The sequence below is a fragment of the Kryptolebias marmoratus genome, linkage group LG21 (genome assembly GCF_001649575.2).
Source record: "Kryptolebias marmoratus isolate JLee-2015 linkage group LG21, ASM164957v2, whole genome shotgun sequence".
Classification (NCBI taxonomy): domain Eukaryota; kingdom Metazoa; phylum Chordata; class Actinopteri; order Cyprinodontiformes; family Rivulidae; genus Kryptolebias; species Kryptolebias marmoratus.
In genome coordinates, this window is record NC_051450.1 from 6820899 (window position 1) to 6831692 (window position 10794).

General features: G+C 37.8%; 1 pseudogene; it reads left to right on the top strand.

The window, feature by feature from the left end:
• Positions 1-4968, top strand: part of LOC119616651 — a 23065-nt pseudogene extending 18097 nt beyond the window's left edge.
• Positions 4969-10794: the final 5826 nt, after the last annotated feature.

Consider the following 10794-nt stretch of genomic DNA (forward strand, 5'->3'; position numbering starts at 1 on the left):
ACGGTGCAGGAAAGGCGCGAGAGCATAGACTGCGGTCGCCAGAGCTCCCGCGATTGCAAGAGCTCCCGCGGTCGCAAGGCCGGAGCGGCGCTGAGCTGCGAGGGCCGCCCAACGCTGCTTGCAGCTTTAATTGTTTTTGTAATTTTCATGCTTTTCAAAAATATTTATTTTTATTTACAAATATTTCCCCTTAGAAATATATAAAGATCTCTTCAGTTCATTAAAAAAAATGTTCTCTTTGAAATCTGCTTGAGCATACTTGCTCTATTTTTGTCATTGTATGCTACTTTAAGCTTCAAGCTAGACTTTTGCTACTTTTAGCTTCAAACAACCATTTTGCTACGATTAGTTTTTAGCAAACATTTTGCTACTTTTAGCCAGTGTTCGGTTCCTTTTACCTAAGCTAGTGCACTGCAGTTTTTTGCCAGTCTTCTGCTTCTTCTGGCCTTTAGCTAGTGTTTTGCCCCTGTTTGCCAGTGCTCAGCTTCTTTTTGCTTTAACAACTGAGTTTCAGCTTCTGCTGCAAATTTAAACAAAGTCTTTCAGCATTTCCCATCTAAAGTATACTTTAGCAGAAAATGCAATTTATCCAGTTTGTATTATAATTGGATCAAAATGAGATATATTTATTTATATTTTTTAATTGTTTATTTTTAAAGCAATAAATGAACACAGATAATTTTATCAAAATGAACGTTTGACATGTTTTAAAAAAAATATGTATAAAATCATTTACTCCAACTTAAAAGTTCTAAATTGTATTAATTTCCTTGGAGGGGTTGTCGACTTTTACAAAGATTCACCCATGTGGCTCATATGAGTGGAGCCAGCGATCTGAAACTGAATCATTTTCCTGAAGCGTCTCTCTTAGATCCTGAGGGACATCTCCAGTTCACAGTACAGTCTTTTCCACAGCTGCTGCCACTAAGCTAGGCAGGGGTACCTGCAAGCCTCATTTTAATAATTCAGGTTTAGGAATAAAAAAGGCTGAAAGATCATAGTGTTCAAACTCTTATAAACAGACAAGACTCCTCATTCTATAGTATAATTAAAATATTAACTGTCCAAATTTAGGTACATTCACAAGGGAGCTATTATGTTATCTACACAATGAACCAGCATTAGTCACTGTGGTGATTTAGTTATGACTCAGTAAATGAGAACATGCCATTTCTATTTATCTGTTATTTTGTGAAAAATGTCCAATTTAGATGCAGCATCTCTTCCCGCACTTAAATGGTGGAGGAAACATGGATAAGACAAACATTTAGATAATAGTTATTAAAAAGAAGATTATAAATAAAATGCTAAAGTTTATACATTCATGACTTTCTTCTTTTCTTTGTAATAATCTAAGCTGACAAAATCCTGACCTTTTGAACTGTAGAAAAAAAGCAAAGAAAAACAAAATTAAAAGAAATGTTAAAACTGGTGCCAGTGGTTTTAGCCTCACCATGGTAACCACACACGTGCCTGTTACTCCCAGACTGCACTTTTAATAAGACAGGCAAAGCAAATCAGAGTAGAAACTAAGCCTCAAACAGCTGTATAAGAACTAAAGTACAAATTGTATTTACAAAAAATCCTGAACTGTAAATGGCAGAAGGAAATTGTCATCGCATGTTGATTTTTCCGAATTCGGGTTGTGTATTGTGCACATTTCCCAAAAAGAGTTGGAAGTTTAAGAAGAGTTTGTTTGCAAAAAAGAACAGTTAAAATGTTAGTGTGTGACATAAGCTGTCTTTAAATCTGTAAAAATCATACATTTTATTAGTGATTTTTCATCATATTAGAGGATTATTCACACAGTAAGTCTGGTTTGTACATTAATGCAGACATATTTGTGTTTTTAACCAAGCCCCCTGACAAAGATTTACACATCTGAGCTGTGTGCCTGCATATCTTTATGTCTGTCTATCTGTCTATATCTATTAATTGCTGTTTCTAAGCATGTAAATCTTCATGTATCTGTGTGACAATTAAACCATGAAGTATTTATCAACAACGTACCTGTCTTAGTAATTTTTTTTTGTCTGGAGCGGAGTCTTCACCATCTTGAGATGGGAGCTGAAGATCTGCTCTCCAACAGAGGGATCTTCACTGATGGCCACCTTCCTCCATACGTACATCACCATGATGAAAGTGTCTTGTGGCAACTAAGAGAATAGCAGTTTTTCATGCATGTAATGTAAAGACTAAGTGTGTGTGCTGCTGTTGCTGGGTTTAAGAACTTTTATTCATGCTCGGATTTGAAAGGTCTGTATGTGTCTGCTTACAAAAGTGCATTGCTCTTGACAGCTGAGAGACAGAACAAAAACTGTTAGAGCTGAGCACAGCTTCTGTCTTCTTCTAGCAATAAACAAACATGTAATTTATTACAGCTGATTACAGCTGACAATATAAAAAAAAAAAAACTTAAAATACCTCCTTCCCTTTGATTGACATAAAACCAGGTTTACTGTCCAGAGAGCGAAACCGAAAACCAGACACGGAGAAAGAACTGAAGGTAAGTGGGTTTATTTACAGGGTGCAAGTATTTACAGTGGTCGTAGTCAGGAGCAGTCTGGAAGGCAAAAGGAGCTAGGTGAGTCTCGGGTACAATCTTCGGTTTAGCGTAGAATAGACGAATGAATGAATAATGTCTCTTTCTTTCTTACAGGTGTTATGGGCGTTCCACGGCGTCGAGAAGGTGATGAAGGTTTCCACAGTGATCCAGCAGGTAGGAGATCCAGCAGTCCAGCAAAGGTAAGTGTCCAGTAGTTTCCAGGTAAGTTCCCATCACGGAGTGACCGTCTTAGGTCAAAGCAGCAACCTAAGTCAAAGAGCACAAAATACTTTAATGGGCAACGTAACTAGCTTGAGGTTAGAGCCTGTGGCTAAGAGTCTAACACAAGAGGTTTGATGCTCCAGCGAAGGTCTGGACTCAGCCGGAGGCTTAAATGCTGGATCAACTCATCAGTGGAATCAGGATCAGCTGTGGAAGGAAAAGTTAGCGGTGCCGCCCAAAGGCGGAGCTAACTCCAGATCCTCACATTGATATTCCTCAGAGGAACATGATCCCTCCCAGAGAAGACCTGTTTCAATGCAGACATCTAAAACAAAGATACAGGGTTATTAGTACTCTAACAAATGCTTTTCTACAAATGCTTTTATCCTTATTTTTGATTTGTTCAAGAGATATTTTTAAATTACAGCAGAATCTCTTAATTTTTTAAATAAAATAAATTTAACAAACTTACCTCCTACCTCCACAGACACCAACTCCTTCTCAAAGGTTTCCAAGCGAGACATTTTGGGAGCAGGTGTGTTTAAAAGTTGGTTTTCTTGGGCATGCACCTCAGGTAATACCTTAAAGGCAGATGTCCTAAAGAACTGCATTACTTTATTTATATTTATGCAACACAGGGGAGATTGCCGCCTGAGGTCATAGCCCTTCAAGATGTTGCTCTCTCCTTTGAGAATCTTTTGAGGCAAATTCCTCACATGATGTTACTTTTGTAACAGCATTCCTATCTGACACAGCAACATTTTTTGTGTACTTTTGTGGTCACACAAACTACGATGCCACCATTCTGGGCTGCTTCTCTATCTTGATGAATATATGTCATGGAGGGGGTTTAGGAGGAGGGTATTTGGGGTCTGTGTTCAAGGATTGTAAAATTACGTTAATCTGTTCTTAATAAAATCTTTCTAAACTCAATCAGTTTTATTAATACAAACCATTAATGTGTAAAATTACTACCTTTCCTTATGTGCCTCAGTTCCCTCTGTTCAGCCTCTGCAGAATGTAGCACTGTCTAACACTCATTGCAGATTTAAGGCAGTGTCCAGTAGCAGGGTGGTTCTGCAGCCTCAATTTGATATAAATGCTAAGAAAGAGGAAGTGGAGTAGTGGATAGGTGTTTTTAACTGCAGGACTGTCATTGGTTTAGGTGGCATAAAAGCAGAATTGGCCATCAACAGCTGTGAGCTGTGAAGTAAGGACAATACAAGTTTTCTACTGAGATTTTCTGCCTTTCAGTTCTTTGGACAACAAGTTTACACAAGTTTAGCAAGCTGAGGTTGCACGTTAGTTCCCTTCCAAAGCTATTTTTCGTTTTCTTTCTTGCAAAGTATAAATTTCCAGATCAGTTTTATTTATAAGATAATTTTATTTCTGAATTTGATTAAATTTTTGTGGTGATCTGGGTCACAACTTGAACCAGACTATTTTTTTAATGATGCTATGGCCTTGGCAGAAGTTTGTCCTCTCCAAGTGCTTCTAGCTTTTACACCTTTGTGCCACTCTAATGTCACGGATTGTGGTCAATCTTTATATGGAGGAAGTGGAAAAGAGATATAAGTGGGGCAAGTGAGCTGGTCTGAAGTTCTCCAAAGGCTCATCTTTTTAATAATTGTTGTTAATTATTAGCATGGTTTTTAGACCTGGACATGTTTTCTGTCAGAAGAGAGCTCTTGTGCAGGTGTCAAAACACAGCTCTAATTCTTGTCAGACAGGTTGGAAATGCCCAGAACTGCTGTATTTTGAGATAAATCTGTCGTACAATTTTTATGGACATGTTTAAAATTCAACCAACATGACTTTGAGTTTCTGCAACTCACGTGACGAAACTTGGAACCCTATGAATGTTGCGAGACAACCAACTTAGATTCTAACCCCTACCCCTATTAGATAATGCACCTTTTTTACTTAATAAATTGTCTAAAAGCTAAAGAAACTGTGTTGTCTGTACAGCAGTTTCCAGCACCATCTCAGGGAGCTTCACTGCTTTGGTCACAGCTGCTGACATTTGGAGCAAAGAAACAAGGGATCAAAGCACTGTTGTAGGGCTTACATTCACTCTTATTGTGAATTTAATGAGAGGTTTCCAGGGCTTGCTTGTGGAATATCTGAACTGACTTTGTTGCCCTGATTTCAGTGGGGAGTTCATCCCCATGCTGCAGGGTCACTGCAGCAAAGAGCCTTGAGAGAGACGTGTTACCCCCGGGGTTGAGCGAGTGACAAGGTGTCCAATCATCTGAAGGCAATAATAACTGTTTTTACTCTGCGCTCATCTTTTTCTCTCCACTCTCTTCTTACCCCAACTGCTGAGGTCACGTTCTGTCAGAGGTTTCTTCCTCCTCACTATTGCTAGCGGAGAGATGTTGGCTTTCTCTCTTCTAAGTTTATATACTTATTTGCCATCAAATGCAGTTTATTTTCATTTAGCACTTAATGAGTATAATTATTTAAAGTTATTAAATATTTCTCTAGTGCTTTCTCAAGTTTCATCAAAAGTTTCGGTTGACATAATGGAGCCAGTCACTTGAAATTTTGGCTGTTTGCCACCCAATTTTTCCAACTGTGATGGGAAGATTGATTCTTTTAAATGATTCAAGTTCAAAAGAATCACGCACCGAAAAGAATCATTATTTGAATGACGTGTGCACATAAACTTGATTTCCAATCCCCGCTAATATCTCTAATTTGATATGAGAAAATGATCCATTTTGTTGTGGAAACAAGAGTGAATTATTTCATGGGATAACTAATGTGGCATTGGCGCTATGTCCAGAACCACATATATTCAGCTTAGGTAAGAGAGGGGCTCTCCCAGAGAGCAAGTGTGTTGTTGCATGTATCAGAGGGAGCAAATAGTAACAACTCATTCGTACGACTTACTCACTGTTCGATAGGAGTCATACTTTGTACTTGTGATTCCTGACTCTAACAACTGAGTGAAGAGTTTCATTTGTTCTATTCATACATGCCACTACACCTGAATGCTTTGTTTGTTCATTGCTCACAGCAGGAGCTTTGCAGTTAGCTATAGCTTGCTAGTTGCAGCAGGGACAAATCAGCGAGTTAATGGAGATGAAAAATCATGACTAACAACACAGTAAAATGACTCACAAGTTTTCAACGATTCGTTCAGGATGCACACATCACTATTCCCCAATTACTTTTGCGACTTAAAAATATGTTCCAATTTTACATGTTGATTGTAACTGACCAGCACAAATAGAAATTAAAATAATGGGTTAATCTAAAAAGCACAGATCTGGCTCAATCAAATAAATTGTTTTATTTTTCCTCAACAATAAAAAGATATTTGGTCCCAAATGAGCCCTTTAAACATCAGTGCTCATTTTCTGTGTGTGTGTTCAAGGGAGATTGACAGATTTGTACCGCTTCACAAACACAAAATTAAACTAGAACTGCAAGCAGTTATCAATGGGTTCCAAGCCTCCATGCTCTGCCTCTCTCTGCGCACTCCGCTCCCAAAGTCCCGACGTCCCGCCGTTGTGGCTTCGGTGCGTCTCTCAGCACCGAGTGGAAAGTTGTCAGGACGGTGCATACTCAAAGGCGTTCTGTCAGATGCAATGGTATAATTTCTGCAGACCTCTCGGGAAGAAAAAGCTAACTGTCATTTAATACCACACAGAGCCAAAGAAATACATTAATATAAAATCCATTATTCATTCAAAAAATACCAAAATATTCTCAGATGATCAAGTCTACATCTGCAATAATATGCATTTATCTCCATGTCCCTAGACAAAATGTGCCATTTTATGGCAGACTTGGCAAAGTAATTAAATTCTTAAAAAATAGTATGTAAACAAATTACCAAAATATTCTCAAATTGTACAGTCTACATTTGGAATCATATAATTGTATTTAAATGTCTCTAGTTTCAATGCTGTTTCAGCAAAAAATATGTTAACTGTAATTTCATACCACAGCAACCCAAATAAATATTCATTAAAAAAATTCATAACTCTTCAAAAAATAACCAAAATATTCTCTAATGACCATACCTACATGTGGAACAATATTCTTTTAGTTCTACGTTCCTGGATCGAAGGCATTTTCACTGAAAAATCGCTAATTTCATTCTCACTGTGGCAATCTGCCACCTGCCTACCTGTTGCTCACCTCTTGTGGTTCTAATTGGCCACCTCACTAACCACTCACAGCTGCTGCAGATTTTCATCACACTCACCTGGGTACTTAAGGCAGTCTGATGGAGCAGCTCATCACTGGTGCATTGTTTGCCCCTTGTAAACCTTCTGGCTCAAAACTTTGTTATCCTCTCTGAGAATTTGTTGACCTTGTTGTTTTGTGTACTCACCTAGAGTTACCAACCTTACCTGAGTCTCGTCCTCTTCCAAGCTGGCTGACCTCCACGAACCTGTCCACCGGGAACCTACTCATCTGCTGCTGTTACCCTAGAAGACCTGTCTGACCTACAAGTAATACTCATCTGGGAAATCTAGAACTGGACCCTCTACCTCACCTACTTACCTAGACGTCTGGATTCACAAGAGCACCTGTATATACTCAGCTGAACACCGGAAGCTAAGGCCCTGGCTTCTCGCACCGACTGTAAGCTAACTAGCATAGCACTAAGACTGTCATTACCTCAAGACTTACCTGAACTAAAGAACCTGAACTCTCTCTCTTCCAGGTCCAGTCCTGTCACTGCACTTATTGTTAATAAATTTACTTACCGTTATACCTATCTGTGTCGGTCCATTTCTGGTCTAACTCCTTCTGACAATATTATTAATCCTGATACTCATGATATCCAGCTAATACGCAAAAAATTATAAAAAATTTAAACCTTATTATAAAATTTCCCAAATATTCTCACATCACTGTGTGTATATGTGGAATAATGTTTGCACTTGGGGAAATCTCCACACTTATTGGCTTTTGTACAAGAAATTGTTAACTTTTGTGGTAGCAGTGCTAGTCATACTTAAAATATATTCAGAAATTTGTTAAAAATCAATGCCTCAAAATATTCACAGATGACCATTATCATGTCCTTTGTTTGCCCAAATTTTCCAATCTACCATAATCTAAAGCTTTTTCCAAAATAAATTTAAAAAAAAACTGCCATGTTGGTTAGCATTTGTTTTCAAACAAACCACAAGGGGGCGCTTGAATTTGAGCGATATTTCTTGTGCTTTGTATTTAGGCTAGATCTGAACAGAGTACCAAATTTCAAGTCGTTCGGCCAAATTGCTACTGCTAGCGTGAGTTAGGCTTTGAGCCTCGGGAGAAGTTAACGAAAGTAGGTTCCCCATATTTTGCAAGTTTTCTAGCAATTAATTTTACAAATTTTTTTCAAAACTCACAGAATAGTGCGCAATTCACAGAACACAGAGGAAAAGAGATATTGTGCATTCATCTAGTAGTTGTGAAAAAATTAGCAAAAAGGCATTTCTCGTAACAGGGACACCTAGAGGTCAAATTTAGCAACTTTTCCCTCAAACATAGAGAGCGCAATTCTGTAATTGATCGGTAATTTCAGTTAAGTTAAAGTTCAATTTGGCCGAGTTCAAAGCTCAAATGCAAGATAGCTACGCCCATTTCATTATTATATTCAAGATAACGCATCAAGGTGTAGTCTTGATCATTTGTACCAAGTTTGGTGTAAATCCATCAAGCGGTTATTCAGATATAAACTTTTTTAAATTATAGTGCCCCCTATCAGTAAAACTGCATAAAATTTAATAGAAAGTGGCAACATCTCACCCACTAATAGGATCTAAAAGCTTTTTCCATAATCTTAAAGTGTGGCAAAGATATTCATTGTTAACCGTTGTGCTAGCTTGCGCTGAAGTGTTTGGTATTGCGTCACTTGGGCAAATTTAAACATTTCTTAAAATTTTGCCATTTGGCTTTAGCAGATCGGGCCATAGATGTTGCGTACCAAGTTTCATGTTTATCCAGCTTATAATGTGGCAAAGGTATTCAAAACTAGGTTTTGTCTATATCGCGCTATTGCAAAAAAATCTAGTCAGGCGCAAGTGGGCGTGGCCAATGTAAAAGTGATGCAGAATCATCCAAACATTAAGGTCCCATCAAGATTTTAAGTGTAGGACTTGCTGTTTGGGAGTTATTAGCAAGAATGCATTGTCCTATGCTATAGCGCCCCCTAGGTATAGGATGATATAATTTTTTTTGTCTGAGTAGCAGTAGAGTTTTTCTATCAGACTGCCTGGTTGGCTTTTCCCCAGCAGTTTCTGTTTTTTCCAGCCAACGCGTTTTACCGGAGAAGAATGAAATAATAGACGATTATGAAAAATCCGTACAAAAACAATAGGGTTCCCTGCTTTGCTGGGCGCAGGCAAATGGGCATGCCTTGCATTGGCCGTCCGCTGGCTCCCGCGGGCTCCTGTACTTTTCATGGAGGATCATGAAGTGATTGACTGCATTTGGTCTAGTTAGTGTTTTAATCCTTGCCATACTCCAGAATGGCAAAATTACATCCACTATATCATGGGCTAGAGACCTATTGTCACTGTTGGGATTTTCATTTCTCAAATGCAGGAAACACTGGAACACCTGGCAATTAGTAGGAAGTTGACAGCCACTGATGCTGGATCTGGGTTGTCCAATGAGATACACAACACTGGACGACCTTGTGGCAGGAGTTGCCATCTTTCTTCTCTTCTCAGTTGGTTCATCCTGTTCACTTGTATCGCTGACCAGTTTGCCGCTGCGTAGTTGTCTTCCACATGCCATGATGTCAGCAGTTCACAAACAATCTAAAATGAAGAGATAAAACTTAATTGGTTTAAACATATTCCTCAATGTATTATGTAATAATTGTGATATATGTACATTAATAGTAACATTTTTGAGATGAAGTTATGTATCATATGATGTAATCTTTTCCAAGCATCAAAAATATGTATGTTTGTGCATTAAAATTAGTTAAAATTTACACAGGTGTTTATGTGTTTTATACCATATGCAAGAAAATTTTATTAGCTAACGCTTGGTACCACTTTTAATGCTATAGCATCAATCTCTGGGAAGCTACAATGAAAACAAGGACATAATATGCCAAATTTTGCAGTGTTTTTGAAAAACGTCCAACAATAAAACTACATGGCTATTGAGGCCGGCATAGCCAAGGTCCAAGATCAAAGTAGCTGGTATATTTAGTTAATTTAGACCTTGGAGAATGGGAATAATATCAGTTTGAATAAGTTTATTGAAAATGTTATTTGTTTGAACAGGTCTAATGTTATATGATAAGTACTCCACATGCACTCTGTATGTTACCCCTTGAGTACACTGTATGTTACCCTGTAAGTACCTGTATGTTACCTTGTAAGTATCTCATACGTACCCAATATGTTATCATGTAAATACCATGTATGTTACCCCATTTGTATCCTGTAAGTACTGGTCTGCATTATGTTTTGCTGGACCTCTTAACACTTGATAGCCATGAAGTTTTGCAAACATTTTCAGTCGTAGTAGTAGTAGTAGTAGTAGTAAAAATAATAATAGTTTGATCATTTGTTGTTGTTTTTTTGTATCAAAAGCCGTCTGGCAAAGAAAATGTCATAGTGGTTTATAATGTAGACAACAGGAAAAAATTCCATTTACTTTTTTGTTGGAATTGTTGAATTGACCAAATCACAACAAAATCAGTGTTTTTTTATTGTGGTCTCAGATTAATGAAAAGCTAACCTATACTTAAATCGTAGAATCATTTTATATCATTGAGTGTACACTAAACATGCAATAAACTGTGTTAAAATATACTCACCAAAGCCACTGTGCAGTGTTTTGCTGTAGAAGAAACTTTGGTTTTAATATTGCTAGGCTAATTAATCTCAAATAGCCTGTGAGTCTCTGGAGCCTTTTAATGGTTGATAAGAATAGATACTTATTACATATGATGTCTTCTCAACTTCCACATTACATCCTAATAATACTGTCTTTCAGTTACAAACACAAAATCAGGTTTTATTGTGAGAGCCATAGCCAGGGCTCCAAATAGT